The sequence below is a fragment of the Oncorhynchus tshawytscha genome, linkage group LG02 (genome assembly GCF_018296145.1).
Source record: "Oncorhynchus tshawytscha isolate Ot180627B linkage group LG02, Otsh_v2.0, whole genome shotgun sequence".
NCBI classification, from domain to species: Eukaryota; Metazoa; Chordata; class Actinopteri; order Salmoniformes; family Salmonidae; genus Oncorhynchus; species Oncorhynchus tshawytscha.
Genome location: NC_056430.1, coordinates 32,349,175 through 32,366,630, shown reverse-complemented (window position 1 = coordinate 32,366,630; position 17,456 = coordinate 32,349,175). Strand labels below are relative to the sequence as shown.

The 17,456-nt window shown below is 41.6% G+C and overlaps 1 protein-coding gene across 3 annotated transcripts in view; it reads right to left on the bottom strand.

Annotated features, from left to right (window-relative positions):
- The window catches only part of LOC112217738 (AMP deaminase 2-like), a 106,145-nt gene that overhangs the window by 47,607 nt on the left and 41,082 nt on the right, over nucleotides 1–17,456 (bottom strand). Inside the window, exon 1 of one of the 3 annotated variants that reach the window (XM_042296835.1) lies at nucleotides 10,564–10,640. The exons of the other annotated variants lie outside the window; for them this stretch is intronic. The gene's annotated coding sequence lies outside the window, so the exon portion shown is untranslated. Of the gene's footprint in view, nucleotides 1–10,563; nucleotides 10,641–17,456 lie in introns of those variants that run through there. 3 annotated transcript variants of the gene reach the window in all.

Below are 17,456 nucleotides of genomic sequence, written 5' to 3'. Positions count from 1 at the left end.
TTGCTGCAAAGAAACCACTACTAAAGGACAAAAAAAATAAGAAAAGACTTCCTTGGGCCAAGAAACACAAACAATGGACATTAGACCGGTGGAAAACTGTCCTTTGGATTTTTGGTTCCAACCGCCGTGTCTTTGTGAGACGCAGAGTAGGTGAACGGATGATCTCCGCATGTGTGGTTCCCACCGTGAAGAATTGAGGAGGAGGTGTGATGGTGCTTTGCTGGTGACACTGTCTGGGATTTATTTAGAATTCAAGGCACTTAACCAGCATGGCTATCACAGCATTCTGCATCGATACGCCAATCCATCTGGTTTGCGCTTAGTGAGACTATCATTTATTATTCAACAGGACAATGAACCGACACACACCTCGAGGCTGTGTAAGGGTTATTTGACCAAGAAGGAGAGTGATGGAGTGCTGCATCAGATGACCTGGACCCCAGAGTGAAGGAAAGACAGCCAACGAGTGCTCAGCATATGTGGAAACACCTTCAAGACTGTTGGAAAAGCATTCCTCATGAAGCTGGTTGAGAGAATACCAAGAGTGTGCAAAGCTGTCATTGAGGCAAAGGGTGGCTACTTTGAAGAATCTAAAATATGTTTAACACTTTTTTGGTGACTACATGATTCCATTCCTAATTGACCTAAAACAGGGAATTTTTCCTAGGATTAAATGTCCGGAATTGTGAAAAACTGAGTTTAACTGTATTTGGCAAAAGTGTATGTAAACTTCCGACTTCAACTGTATATATTGATTTGTTTAACATATTTTAGCTTACTACATTATTCCATATGTTATTTCATAGTTTTGATGTCGTCAACTATTATTCTACAATGTCGAAAATAGTAAAAATAAAGAAAAACCCTTGAATGAGTAGGTGGGTCCAAACTTTTGACTGTTACTGTATATACACACAAAAAGTATGTGGACACCCCTTCAAATGAGTGGATTTGGCTTAAGCCACACCCGTTGCTGATAGGTGTATATAATCTAGCACACATTCATGCAATCTCTATAGACAAACACTGACAGTAGAATGGCCTCACGGAAGAGCTCAGTAACTTTTAACGTGGCACCGTCATAGGATGCCACCTTTCAAACAAGTCCGTTTGTCAAATTTCTGCCCTGCTAGAGCTGCCCTGGTCAACTGTAAGTGCTGTTATTGTGAATTGGAAACTTCTAGGAACAACAACGGCTCAGCCTCGTAGTGGTAGGCCACACAAGCTCACAGAACGGGATCGCCGAATGCTGAAGTGCGTAGCATAAAAAATGGTCTGTCCTCGGTTGCAACACTCCAAACTACCTCTGGAAGCAACGTCAGCACAGGAACTGTTCATTAGGAGCGTCATGAAATGGGTTTCCATGGCCGAGCAGCAGCACACAAGCCTAAGATCACAATGCGCAATGCAAAGCGTCAGCTGGAGTAGTGTAAAGCTCACCGCCATTGGACTATGGAGCAGTGGAAACGCATTCTCTGGAATGATGAATCGCGCTTCACCATCTGGCAGGCCGATGGACGAATCTGGGTTTGGCGGATGCCAAGAGAACGCTACCTACCCAAATGCGTAGTGCCAAGAGTAAATTTGTGTGGAGGAATTAATGGTCTGGGGTTGTTTTTCATGGTTTGGACTAGGCCCCTTAATTCCAGTTTGGGAAATCTAAATGCTACAGAATACAATGACATTCTAGACTATTCTGTCCTTCCAACTTTGTGGCAACAGTTTGGGAAAGGCCCTTCGCTGTTTCAGCATGACAATTCCCTCAAATCAAATCAAATCAAATTTTATTTGTCACATACACATGGTTAGCAGATGTTAATGCGAGTGTAGCGAAATGCTTGTGCTTCTAGTTCCGACAATGCAGTAATAACGAACAAGTAATCTAACTAACAATTCCAAAAAAAAAAACTACTGTCTTATACACAGTGTAAGGGGATAAAGAATATGTACATAAGGATATATGAATGAGTGATGGTACAGAGCAGCATAGGCAAGATACAGTAGATGATATCGAGTACAGTATATACATATGAGATGAGTATGTAAACCAAGTGGCATAGTTAAAGTGGCTAGTGATACATGTATTACATAAGGATGCAGTCGATGATATAGAGTACAGTATCTACGTATGCATAGAGATGAATAATGTAGGGTAAGTAACATTATATAAGGTAGCATTGTTTAAAGTGGCTAGTGATATATTTACATCATTTCCTATCAATTCCCATGATTAAAGTGGCTGGAGTAGAGTCAGTGTCATTGACAGTGTGTTGGCAGTAGCCACTCAATGTTAGTGGTGGCTGTTTAACAGTCTGATGGCCTTGAGATAGAAGCTGTTTTTCAGTCTCTCGGTCCCAGCTTTGATGCACCTGTACTGACCTCGCCTTCTGGATGACAGCGGGGTGAACAGGCAGTGGCTCGGGTGGTTGATGTCCTTGATGATCTTTATGGCCTTCCTGTAGCATCGGGTGGTGTAGGTGTCCTGGAGGGCAGGTAGTTTGCCCCCGGTGATGCGTTGTGCAGACCTCACTACCCTCTGGAGAGCCTTACGGTTGAGGGCGGTGCAGTTGCCATACCAGGCGGTGATACAGCCCGCCAGGATGCTCTCGATTGTGCATCTGTAGAAGTTTGTGAGTGCTTTTGGTGACAAGCCGAATTTCTTCAGCCTCCTCGTGCACAAAGCGAGGAAGCAAGGAAAATGGTTTGTCGGGATCAGTGTGGAAGAACTTGACTGGTCTGCAGAGCCCTGACCTCAACCTCATTGAACACCTTTGGGATGAATTGGAACGCTGACTACGAGTCAGGCCTAATCGCTCCCCAACATTAGTGCCTGACCTCACTAATACTCTTGTGGCTGAATGGAAGCAAGTCCCCGCAGCAATGTTCCAACATATATCTAGTGGAAAGCCTTCCTAGAAGAGTGGAGGCTGTTATGGCAGCAAAGGGGGGGACCAACTCCATATTCATGCACATGACTTTGGAATGAGATGTTCGACTAGCAAGTGTCCACATACTTTTGTTCATGTAGTGTACATACAGTGCCTTGCGAAAGTATTCGGCCCCCTTGAACTTTGCGACCTTTTGCCACATTTCAGGCTTCAAACATAAAGATATAAAACTGTATTTTTTTGTGAAGAATCAACAACAAGTGGGACACAATCATGAAGTGGAACGACATTTATTGGATATTTCAAACTTTTTTAACAAATCAAAAACTGAAAAATTGGGCGTGCAAAATTATTCAGCCCCCTTAAGTTAATACTTTGTAGCGCCACCTTTTGCTGCGATTACAGCTGTAAGTCGCTTGGGGTATGTCTCTATCAGTTTTGCACATCGAGAGACTGAAATTTTTTCCCATTCCTCCTTGCAAAACAGCTCGAGCTCAGTGAGGTTGGATGGAGAGCATTTGTGAACAGCAGTTTTCAGTTCTTTCCACAGATTCTCGATTGGATTCAGGTCTGGACTTTGACTTGGCCATTCTAACACCTGGATATGTTTATTTTTGAACCATTCCATTGTAGATTTTGCTTTATGTTTTGGATCATTGTCTTGTTGGAAGACAAATCTCCGTCCCAGTCTCAGGTCTTTTGCAGACTCCATCAGGTTTTCTTCCAGAATGGTCCTGTATTTGGCTCCATCCATCTTCCCATCAATTTTAACCATCTTCCCTGTCCCTGCTGAAGAAAAGCAGGCACAAACCATGATGCTGCCACCACCATGTTTGACAGTGGGGATGGTGTGTTCAGGGTGATGAGCTGTGTTGCTTTTACGCCAAACATAACATTTTGCATTGTTGCCAAAAAGTTCAATTTTGGTTTCATCTGACCAGAGCACCTTCTTCCACATGTTTGGTGTGTCTCCCAGGTGGCTTGTGGCAAACTTTAAACTACACTTTTTATGGATATCTTTAAGAAATGGCTTTCTTCTTGCCACTCTTCCATAAAGGCCAGATTTGTGCAATATATGACTGATTGTTGTCCTATGGACAGAGTCTCCCACCTCAGCTGTAGATCTCTGCAGTTCATCCAGAGTGATCATGGGCCTCTTGGCTGCATCTCTGATCAGTCTTCTCCTTGTATGAGCTGAAAGTTTAGAGGGACGGCCAGGTCTTGGTAGATTTGCAGTGGTCTGATACTCCTTCCATTTCAATATTATCGCTTGCACAGTGCTCCTTGGGATGTTTAAAGCTTGGGAAATCTTTTTGTATCCAAATCCAGCTTTAAACTCCTTCGCAACAGTATCTCAGACCTGCCTGGTGTGTTCCTTGTTCTTCATGATGCTCTCTGCGCTTTTAACGGACCTCTGAGACTATCACAGTGCAGGTGCATTTATACGGAGACTTGATTACACACAGGTGGATTGTATTTATCATCATTAGTCATTTAGGTCAACATTGGATCATTCAGAGATCCTCACTGAACTTCTGGAGAGAGTTTGCTGCACTGAAAGTAAAGGGGCTGAATAATTTTGCACGCCCAATTTTTCAGTTTTTGTTTTGTTAATTTTTTTTGAAATATCCAATAAATGTCGTTCCACTTCATGATTGTGTCCCACTTGTTGTTGATTCTTCACAAAAAATACAGTTTTATATCTTTATGTTTGAAGCCTGACGTGGCAAAAGGTCGCAAAGTTCAAGGGGGCCGAATACTTTCGCAAGGCACTGTACATTGCCTTCAGAAAGTATTCACAACCCTTGATCTTTTTCTACATTTTGTTGTGTTACAAAGTGTCATTTAAAATTGATTTAATTGTAATTTTTTTGTCAACAATCTACACAAAATACTCTAATGTCCAAGTGGAAGAACATTTTGTACAAAATTCATAAAAAATAAAACACTATGTCTTGATTAGATAAGTATCAACCGCCTGAGTCGATACATTGTCAGAATCACCATTGGCAGCGATTATAGCTGTGAGTCTTTCTGGGTAAGTCTAAGAGTTTTGCACACATGGATTGTATAATATATACAATTCTTCAAGATCTGTCAAGTTGGTTGGTGATCATTGCTAGACAGCCATTTTCAAGTCTTGCCATATACTTTCAAGCTGATATAGGTCAAAACTGTAACTAGGCCCCTCGGGAACATTCAATGTCGTCTTGGTAAGCAACTCCAGTGTATATTTGACATATTTGACAAAGGGTTTCCGTTAGCCGGTAATACCTGGCTTTTGTCCGAAAATAAATAAATAGGAAAGCCGATAAATAAAATTGACGTGATCCAATTGTCCAGAAGACAAAAAACTCCCATTGCAAAATAATGCTTTCTAGCCTATTCATTGATGGAAACACCAGTGGATGTAAATACATTTGACTGGTCATGCTTATCGGTCCATAAGATAATTTTGCATAATTTAGTGGAATCAAAAATGGTGTCTGTGTACAGTATATTGCCTGCTGATTATCTATAGGCTATGTTTCAACTTGTCAATATTCAAATTATTTTCTAACAAGTTCTATTTTCTAACAACAGTTTGAATTGAGGTATGTTCCACCTCCTCATTAATTCACATAGAAGTAGCCCATACCACTGTTGCGGACAATTTATGTTCAAGGCTTTACTGAGCAGGACAAAACTTCTCTCTCCGACGAGAGCCCAAGCATTTGCACACTCTTGCACAAACTTTTCTCCCTGGCACATTTTCTGGCTGGCGCTCGCATTGCCTTCATTATTGTTCTCCTAACAAATATTAACTTGTGCATTCCTATTAAGTGCCTGCCTTATTTTCTGTATATTGTGTTGTCGTTTCTATTGTAGCATATCGTATGCATGTACAGAGCATAATGTATTTACTGTTTTATTCACAAGTTTTCAAGTACTGATGGCAAATCATGCATTCCGATTCTTGCGTACAGTGCGTTCGAAAGAATATTCATCACATTTTGTTACGTTACAGCCTTATCATTCTGTCAGGAGAGGATGCCTGGTTATTCTTTAAAAGTGCTTTGCTCACCATCTTAAATAAGCATGCCCCGTTAAAAAAACCATTTGAAACAGGAACAGATATAGCCCTTGGTTCACTCCAGACCTGATTGCCCTTCACCAGCACAAAAACATCCTGTGGAGTACTGCATTAGCATCGAATAGCCCCCGCGATATGAAACTTTTCAGGGAAGTTAGGAACCAATATACACAGGCAGTTAGGAAAGCTAAGGCTAGCTTTTTCAACAGAAATGTGCATCCTGTAGCAAAAACTCCAAAAAGTTCTGGGACACTGTAAAGTCCATGGAGAATAAGAGCACCTCCTCCCAGCTACCCACTGCACTGAGGCTAGGAAACACTTTCACCACCGATAAATCCACGATAATTGACAATTTCAATAAGCATTTTTCTATGGCTGGCCATGCTTTCCACCTGGCTACCCATACCCGGTCAACAGCCATGATACAGTGAATTATAAGTGAAATAATCTGTCTGTAAACAATTGTTGGAAAAATGACTTGTGTCATGCACGAAGTAGATGTCCTAACCAACTTACCAAAACTATTGTTTGTTAACAAGAAATTTGTGGAGTGGTTGAAAAACAAGTTTTAATGACTCCAACCTAAGTGTATGTAATCTCCCTCACTAACTTTAATATATATTGTGAATTGTCCAAACCTCTGAAAAAATGGATATTAAAAAATATATTACTTTTAGGCCATATCGCCCAGCCCTACCTCAAACTTGTAATTACTAGTGGGAAACTCGTCTCTCATCCTGAGCACCCACTTCTCCCACATGGTGACCTCTGACATCCCCTATTATGGAAATGGCTTGTACAACAGCATTTTCGGCAGTTAAATGCAAAAACAAAAGATGATCTATTCACGTGTTTTTTTAGCTCTATAATTTGCTTACAAGCATGATAGCTGTACTTTTAGTTTACATATTGTTCACCATTAGCCAATCAGCATTTCTAAACGATTTCAAATCACATCAATGCATCCTGGGTTTGAGCAAGATGGTGCCCACAGACATGACAGCTCTGCTTCTAGCTCTTAAGCACAAGCATTTCACTTCACCCACAATAACATCTGCTAAATATATGTATGTGATTGGGGCTCTTACGGTGACTGTATTCCCGCCACACGGGCGGTCACGAGTCATGAAGGCAGTCAAATTCCACATGGCCGTTTAGTTACGGTAATAAGGCTTCTCCAAGCTCTGATGCTGCAGATGGCCAAATTTGCTAACTCCCTGGTAATCTGCACTCTATTGTCCCTCTAATCACTCTGACATCAATGCAAATGTAATTGAAAATCGAATCAAACACTTAATGAGAGCCATGAGCTCATGTTGCGCAACATTTCTATAGGCTATGCAATTGCATGAGAAAACAGAGTGTTGGCTTCTATTAAAAAGAGGAGGATCCTATCAGCTTTCTATAGGCTAGGCCTATTATATTTATATCTCAACATTCCTAATATTAAGCACATTGCTTCGCATTACAACAGGAGTATAGCTTACCTGGCTGGCATGAAAATGAACCACAGGAAAAGCGTCCTCCATTTGCTATTTAAGTGCATAGATGACATATATTTTTTTCCCCGTTTCGAGACAGGTGCATGATAATGGTCTATTCTAAATCAAAACAAATTCAACACATTATTTAGTATATGTAAAGACAAGATTATATTAAGAATTATAGGTCGACCGATTATGATTTTTCAACACCGATACCAATTATTGGAGGACCAAAAAAGCCGATACCAATTAATCAGCCGATTTCTTTACATTTCGAACCCAGGGAGGAGCGAGGAGAGGGACGGAACCTATACTGTTACACTGGCAATACTAAAGTGCCTATAAGAACATCCAATAGTCAAAGGTTAATGAAATACAAATGGTATAGAGAGAAATAGTCCAATAATTCCTATAATAACTACAACCTAAAACTTCTTACCTGGGAATATTGAAGACTCATGTTAAAAGGAACCACCAGCTTTCATATGTTCTCATGTTCTGAGCAAGGAACTTAAACATTAGCTTTCTTACATGGCACATATTGCACTTTTACTTTCTTCTCCAACACTTTGTTTTTGCATTATTTAAACCAAATTGAACATGTTTCATTATTTATTTGAGGCTAAATTGATTTTATTGATGTATTATATTAAGTTAAAATAAGTGTTCATTCATTATTGTTGTAATGGTCATTTTACAAATACATTTATTTTAATTGTAAATTGGGCAATTAATCGGTATCGGCTTTTTTTTGGTCCTCCAATAATCGGTATCGGTGTTAAAAATCATAATCGGTCGACCTCTATATGTGACCAATAAAATTTCCTTTGAACTGGTATTTACGACTTCACAACCGGTAAATTCCCACCTCCCACATGGTTACAAACGCAGCATTAGAGGGGAAACTTGAGAGCCCCAACATAAGAATCCGGTTACAAAAGACAATGCTGAACAATGTGAATGCTGAACATTGGAATGGCATTTAATTTTCCCGCTGTACCGAAACCGAACTGTGAACCCAAAACCGCAATACATAGCAAACCATGGGTTTGGTGAACCGTTACACCCCTACCGTCTACGCTTCCCCTAAAATCACACGCTTACTGTCCCAGGCTACCCAAGAGTCCCTGCTCCTCTTCTCCCTCCCATCTCTTATGATCCAGCCCTCACTCCACCACTCACCAGCCACTAATGCTAATTAGCCCAGCTCTCACAGCATCTGAATATAGCAAAGAGAGAACCCAGCCCAGTGTCGCATTACACATAACGTACACTGCGCCATAGCTCTTAACTCAGGATATTAAACCATTCAGCTCAGCCGGCCACCTTGAGCTGGCGGCAGGGTCATTCCTGAGTGTGTCTGAGATCAGAGAGAGGGGCTGTAAACAACTCCTTATCTCGACTAGGAGGGCCTAGAGAGGTGTCCCTTGACCCCCGTCTAACCCCCCAACTCACTCATCTGCGGTCTTTCAGAGCCTCTCCAATGATGGATGGTGTTTATGAGGCAGCTCAGTCTTGGCAGCACTGGCTGGGCACTGATTTAGAGGCTGTGCTGTTGGCAGATAGCACAGTACAGCAGTATAGGGACACAAACACACATTGGAAGGCGACACAAACAGGAAACAACACCTAATGCTTTTAATTGTCACTCATGTACCGTAAATATACACATTCACAGAGTCCTGACCTGTATTATAGAGAATCTGACTCTCCACACAGTGGGTATCTGATATATGACCCTGACCACAACTGCCCTTGGCTTGCAGGAATGTTCAGTTTACTCAGTGAGCTGAGTGAGGAGCAGTAAACGTGATATCTCACCCCTGTGTGAGCCAGTGTGCAAGAGTGAGTGAATAGGTGGAAAAGTGATTGAGTAAGTGAGTTGATGTACAGGACATTGTAAGTTAACAAATGTCCCAATTCTATTGTACACTTCTATTGTGAGGGGGTAAATGGGTCATTCCACGAAAAGGGTGTCTTTTGTGTCCCTTTGATATTTTAAGTGGAAATTATGCACCAATATTGAATTTTAATTAAATTAAGTGCCTTTTAATTTATACCACATCAATAATTCAATAAATCTGATTTTTTAAATATAAATAAAGGCTTGCTAAAGTGCCAAAATTCAGCATTTCGTCAACACTGTGTCAACTCTAGGAAGATTTCAACCAACTTATTCAAATAAATCCTCGAAGTTTCACCATAATTGTAAAGATCTAGTTATTTTGTTGTTTGGACAAAGTCATTTCTGAAGATTACAAAACATTAAGGACACCTCTTTCCATGACATAGACTGACCAGGTGATTCCAGGTGAAAGCTATGTCCCCTTATTGATGTCACTTGTTTAATCCACTTCAATCAGTGTAGATGAAAGGGAGGAGACAGGTTAAAGAATGATTTTTAAGCCTTGAGACAATTGAGACATGGATTGTGTATGTGTCCCATTCAGAGGGTGACTGGGCAAGACAAAATACCTTTAAATGGGGTATGGTAGTAAGTGCCAGGCACACCGGTTTGTGTCAAGAACTGCATTGCTGCTGGGTTTTTCACGCTCAACAGTTTCCTGTGTGATCAAGAATGGTCCACCACCCAAAGGACATCCAGCCAACTGTGGGAAGCATTAGCTGTTAACATTTGCCAGCATCCCTGTGGAGCGCTTTCGACACCTTGTAGAGTCCATGCCCTGACGAATTGTGGCTTTTCTGACGGCAAAAGGGGGTTTCAGAACCGACTAGGCAAGAGAAATTGTCTGCCATGTTTTGTGTTTTGGTAAGGGCTCAGAGCGACGTCACACACTAAAGAAGGCTCAACCAATCACTCAAGGGGTTCATGAATATTTGTGCCACAATACCATTCAAGTCATTGGACTGATAAGCATTTTTCGCACATCATGTCCATATCATCCATAAGTCTATACAATTGATTGTGAAGCTTAACAAAGCCACTTATAGATGATTTGAACATGCACAAAGGATCAGTCCCATGACAGCAAACACATTGATGATGTCAAGCCAGGGCAAACTATATTACAGTTCAAGATTCCATCATGAATTAACGTATCATAGATAGCCTATGTGTTGCTTTGTTAGGAAAAATATATAATAATGTTTGTCCTACCTTATCTCTTTGTGGAAGACCCTTTGTCACAACAGCACTGCTCCAATCGTGAGAGACAGAAAGTTCTCGATAGCTAGGGTAAGAAACTGCACAAACTAAACTGTTAAGTCACAACGAAGACTGCGCTACAGTGCCTCTCCGTGGCAATAAAAAACTGTCACTTACTATGTCACTTTTCAACAGGAGTGGAAAACATGTGCGTGCAGTTACACAAACACACACTGGCATATATGCAGAGGAGTTAAAAGTGGGAGTCACTCCCTGATTCTCCAATCACGTTTCTATCCTTCCTTTCTTACTGAGATAGGAGAGAGGGGCACATCCTTGTAGTAGGTTAAAGTCCATGGGGTGAAAAACAAGCTGTTATACTGTACGGTACACTACAGTATGGAGACCAGAGGGCCAGGGAGAGGAGAAAGGGACACCAACAGCTCTACTAATAACCAAGGGTTTGCTTAGTGATGGTTAGTTAGGCTAACACTAATCATTAAAACCTACCATAAACTGGTCACTATAAGCCTAACAAAAATGAGGTGTTGGGACGTTATGTAACAACAACAGATTTTAATATTTAAAACCATAGTACGATGAGAATTAGGCTAGTGTGTTTTTAATGTGAACATTAAAACAATGGAACCGGAGATGACAAAAGCAAAAACCATCCAAATAAAAATCCTAATTCGATCCCACAACTGCTTTTAAAAAGCTGGAAGTGTATGACAACAGGGGGAGAGTAATGATATGCTGGAGTGTTTTTCCCCCAGCCCCCTGGGGAAATACGGTAGGACATTATACACAGCGCATTCGGAAAGTATTCAGACCCCTTCCAATTTTCTACATTTTGTTACGTTACAGCCTTATTCCTCATCAATCTGCACACAATAGCCCATAATGACAAAATAGGTTTTTAGAAATCTTTGCAAATGTATTACCTTATTTACATAAGTATTCAGACCCTTTGCTATGAGACTCAAAATTGAGCTCAGATACATCCTGTTTCCATTGATCATCTTTGAGAAGTTTCTACAACTTGATTGGAGTCTACCTGTGGTAAATTCAATTGATTGTACATGATTTGTAAAAGCACACACCTGTCTATATAAGGTCCCACAGTTGACAGTGCATGTCAGAGCAAAAAACCAAGCCATGAGTTCAAAAGAATTGTCTGTAGAACTCCGAGACAGGATTGTGTTAAGGCACAGATCTGGGGAAGGGTACCAAAACATTTCTGCAGCATTGAAGGTCCCCAATAACACAGTGGCCTCCATCACTCTAAAATTGAAGAGGTCTGGAACCACCAAAACTCTTCCTAGAATTTGCCGCCAGCCAAACGGAGCAATCGGGGTAGAAGGGCCTTGGTCAGGGAGGTGAACAAGGACCCGATGGTCACTCTGACAGAGCTCCAGAGTTCCTCTGGGGAGATGGGAGAACTTTCCAGAAGGACAACCATCTCTGCAGCACTCCACCAATCAGGCATTTATGGTAGAGTGGCCAGACACAAGCCACTTCTCAGTAAAAGGTACATGACAGCCGGCTTGGAGTTTGCCAAAAGGCAACTAAAGGTCTTTTTGGCCTGAATGCCAAGCTTCACGTCTAGAGAAAACCTGGCACCATCCCTACGGTGAAGCATGGTGTTGGCAGCATCATGTTATGGGGATGTTTTTCAGCGGCAGGGACTGGGAGACTAGTTAGAATCAAGGGAAAGATGAACAGTGAAAAGTACAGATAGATCCTTGATGAAAACCTGCTCCAGAGCGCTCAGGACCTCAGACTGGGGTGAAGGTTCACCTTCCAAAAGGACAACGACGTCTCTGAATGTCCTTGAGTGGCCCAGCCAGAGCCTGGACTTGAACCAGATCAAACATTTCTGGAGAGACCCGAAAATAGCTGGATTGTGAGGAAACCTGGCCCCATCCCTATGGTGAAGCATAGTGTTGGCAGCATCATGCTGTGGGGATGTTTTTCAGTGGCAGGGATTGGGAGACTACTCAGGATCGAGGGAAAGATGAACAGAGCAAATGTAAATGTGATATCAGTTTCATTTTTAATACATGTGCAATCATCTCTAAAAACCTGTATTTGCATTGTCATTATGGGGTACTGTGTGTAGATTGCTAAGGGAAAAAAGCAATTTAGTCAATTTTAGAATAAGGCTATAACTAAACAATATGTGGAAAAAGGGTCTGAATACTCTTCGAATGCACTGTAAATCATTTCATACAGTATATTTATTGGTTGAATGCAGAAATCTGCTGGCGTCATGTGCTGCAGTGGTCTGATGAGGCCCCAGTAGAAGGCAGCTGCATTAAGGCAGTATGTAGGCTAGGGATTCATGAGACATAGAAAAACTACATGTAAACAGCAGAAGGGCTTTACCATCAGAACAAATCTTATCCAATAATTTCAGCCTAGCTACAAAAAAAACATGAGTACGCCTGTGAATATTTGTATCAAACAAAAAAGCACTTAAATAATGACATCTTGCAAAGCATAATAGGGGGGCCAGAGTGTGGCCTATAAAGTAACATTCTGTGTGTTTTCCACAACAATCAATTGGCACCTAAAACTGTTTAAGATCCAACTGCATGTGTGCATCCTTTATTGTAGTAATTTGGCAGTTAAGATCTCCCTCACTAGATGCTGTGTGTACCTCCCTTCACCATGACAGTTATTTGGTGTGTGAAGCTCTAAAATGGGTGGATGTGCCTCCTATGGCAGAGGGTGGGAAAGGGCTCAGCCAAGCGGCTAATCAAGGGGACTTAAATGACTGCACTGGAGGAGAGAGCTCTAAGTTATTTATTACTGCAGCAGAGACAGGCTACCTCAGCACAGTGCGCACACACCACAGCCTGAGTTTCCTTGTGAGTTACTGCCTCTGTGATCCACTGACCTGGCTGCATCTCTCCAGCCATCCAACATTCATGCTGGCTAATAGGATGGTACATTCAGAGGCTGGGGAAAATAGATGCTCTGGTGACAACAGCACACACACAGCAGTATGAGTTGTTAATTGTTTAACTGGCCAGGGTTCTTGGCACAGAGATTCTGTGTAGGCTACTGTAAGTGCTGGCTTAGTGCTGACTTCACTCTTTATGTTGTGTGTAGATAACCATGCTTCACTGCTTTAAAATGCCTACCAAGTACTGATCAATTTGAAACTTAACATATGAAATTTAACTCAATTTCACTCAATAACAATGAAGTTGGTGTCATGTACTGTAGGCTTAGGCGGTATAACATATACTGTATCCTGGGGAATTTTGAATTACCGACAGTATGATTTTCAATACTGTCAACAACAAAAAATAAAACTATACATTTTTAGTTTGGGGCACCATAAAGCTAACTTATCGTAGATTAGTTAACTATCTGTGATGCGCCAAATAAATTATCTCCAGCTCAGGGCTCCAGCAATGCATTTGGTTTGATTACTTGCTAACTAAGTAGATAGCTTTTAAGATTAAGCTTCTTGGTTACAGCAGAGACAATCAATCCCCTCCTGGATCAAGAACCCTTCTACATACTCAACTTTTTTTAAATCCTTTTTTAAAACTTTTTTTTTTTTAAATAGCACCCCTTGTGTACACTGCATACTCCGGTATAGTAACTAGGCAAGTCAGTTAAGAACAAATTCTTGCCGCCACGCACCCACAATATGGAACATTAACAAATATTTCAACCGAGGCACATTTTCAAGATGCTACAACAGTCCACATTTACTTTTCCTCTGCAAACAAAACAAGTAATGACTAGAAAAATCAGACAACCCCATAGTAGAATACTTTATCTAAAATATTCCTCTCGAGGCGCATTCAAGTAAAGAGTGCCATAGGGAGGGAAACATGCATTCTGACAAGCAGTTAATGCACAGAAATTATTGCATTCATGGGGACAACAGCAGTTTTAATGGTCTTTGTTAAAAAGAGGGGGATCCCAGCTTTCCATTATTTATTTCTAAACTCCTAAATATGCGTAAACTGCACGATTTTGAAACCCTGAGTTTTTACCAGTGGCATGGTTAGTTACTTTACCGCTTTGCAATTCGCTGTGAGTGCCTAGCGGAGGGTGGAGCTAAATCTAACACGTCAATTGTAGGGTAACTTACGTTAAAACACGACCATACTTCAGAATCTTTTTAGGGTAGTGACTTACATTTCTTGGATATTTTTAGTTGAGCAAGATTAGTGTTAACCAAAATGTTGGGGGGGAAATGGTGACATGAAGTGGTTACTGTGAGAAGTACAGGCAGGGGGTGTGTTACCCAGGTGGCGGTTTACCCCAAGTTACCCTAACAGGTAGGCCAACATTATATTCACTGTGTTTTTTGGTGGACATAAAATGTACCAATAGGATGCTCACTAGTTAAAAGATCACATTTGGGATCTAGATAATGATTAGCCCAATAGGCTACATGCAAATGGACAACCCCATGCTTCAGTGTATTTATTTATAGTGACTATGCTGCATCAGTTGGGCTACAAGTGAGAATGCTTATTGATAATAGTGTACCTGATAATATGGACCATGCATAGGCTATATGCATGGTCCAATATGTTAAAATACATTTTACAAATAATTTGACCAATATGTCATTGGGCTCATTTCTGGAGGTGAAAATTATATTTTAGATGGCGCCAGCTTAATTTTATTAGAGGTTCAAGCAGCCAAGCTGGGTGAAAACCTATTGTATTTTTTATTTTATTTTTTAATTTCACCTTTATTTAACCAGGTAGGCCAGTTGAGAACAAGTTCTCATTTACAACTGCGACCTGGCCATGATAAAGCAAAGCAGTGCGACACACACAGCAACACAGAGTTACACATGGAATAAATAAACGTACAGTCAATAACACAATTGAAAAAAATCTATATAGAGTGTGTGCAAATGAGTTAAGATTAGGGAGGTAAGGCAATAAATAGGCCATAGTGGCGAAGTAATTACGATTTAGCAATTTAACACTGGAGTGAAATATGTGCAGAAGAGGAATGTGCAACTAGAGATACTGGGGTGCAAAGGATTTTTTATTTTTTATAATAACAATATGGGGATGAGGTAGTTGGATGGGCTATTTAAAGATGGGCTAAGTACAGGTGCAGTGATCTGTGAGCTGCTCTGACAGCTGATGCTTAAAGTTAGCGAGGGAGATATGAGTCTCCAGCTTCAGTGATTTTTGCCATTCGTTCCAGTCATTGGCAACAGAGAACTGGAAGGAAAGGCAGCCAAATGAGGAATAGGCTTTGGGGGTGACCAGTGAAATATACCTGCTGGAGCGAGTGCCACGGGTGGGTGCTGTTATGGTGACCAGTGAGCTGAGATAAGGCCTAGCAAAGACTTATAGATGACCTGGAGCCAGTGGGTTTGGCGGCGAATATGAAGCGAGGGCCAGCCAACGAGAGCATACAGGTCGCAGTGATTGGGGCTTTGGTGACAAAACGGATAGACTGCATCCAATTTGCTGACTAGAGTGTTGGAGGCTATTTTGTAAATGACATCGCCGAAGTCAAAGATCGGTTGGATAGTTAGTTTTACGAGGGTATGTTTGGCAGCATGAGTGAAGGATGCTTTGTTGCGAAATAGGAAGCCAATTCTAGATTACATTTTGGATTGGAGATGCTTAATGTGAGTCTGGAAGGAGAGTTTACAGTCTAACCAGACACCTAGCTATTTGTAATTGTCCACATAAGTCAGAACCGTCCAGAGTAGTGATGCTGGACAGGCGGGCAGTGATCATTTAAGAGCAGTTGGAGGCAACGGAAGGAGTGTTGTATGGCATTGACGCTCATATGGAGGTTAGTTAATACAGTGTCCAAAGAAAGGCCAGAAGTATACAGAATGATGTCGTCTGCGTAGAGGTGGATCAGAGAATCACCAGCAGCAAGAGCGACATCATTGATGTATACAGAGAAGAGAGTCGGCCCGAGAATTGAACCCTGTGGCACCCCCATGGAGACTGCCAGAGGTCCAGCAATAGGCCCTCCGATTTGACACACTGAACTCTGAGAAGTAGTTGGTGAACCAGGCAAGGCAGTCATTTGAGAAACCAAGGCTGTTGAGTCTGCCGATAAGAATGTGGTGATTGACAGTGTCGAAAGCCTTGGCCAGGTCGATGAATACGGCTGCACAGTATTGTCTTTTATCGATGGAGGTTATAATATCGTTTAGGACCTTGAGCGTGGCTGAGGTGCACCCATGACCAGCTTGGAAACCAGATTGCATAGCGGAGAAGGTACAGTGGGATTCTAAATGGTCAGTGATCTGTTTGTTAACTTGGCTTTCGAAGACCTTAGAAAGGCAGGGTAGGATAGATATAGGTCTGTAGCAGTGTGGATCTAGAGTGTCTCTCCCTTTGAAGAGGGGGATGACCGTGGCAGCTTTCCAATCTTTGGGGATCTCAGACGATACGAAAGAGAGGTTGAACTGGATAGTAATAGGGGTTGCAACAATTGCGGCGGATACTTTTAGAAAGAGAGGGTCCAGATTGTCTAGCCCAGCTGATTTGTAGTGGTTCAGATTTTGCTACTCTTTCAGAACATCAGCTATCTGGATTTTGGTGAAGGAGAAATGGGGGAGGTTTGGGCAAGTTGCTTTCCTAACTGCCTGTGTATATTGGTTCCCATCTATGTATTTGTTGGCATTGGTTATTATTATTCCGGTTCCGCCAATGTTCTTTTTTATATGCAAATTCCAATGAGATGGTAAGGCGTAGGAGGGTGCAAGGGCCAAGGGCCACACCAAAGACAGTACAGTATGAAGATAGGGAGAAACCACTTCTCCAATAGAAATCCCGATCACACTCGTAAGCGATAACTAGATAAGCTTGTGGTCATCAGGTCTAACAGACGTCTTGCTCCGAACTGCGCATGTGTAGGCCATCAAAGGCACTCATTCGATC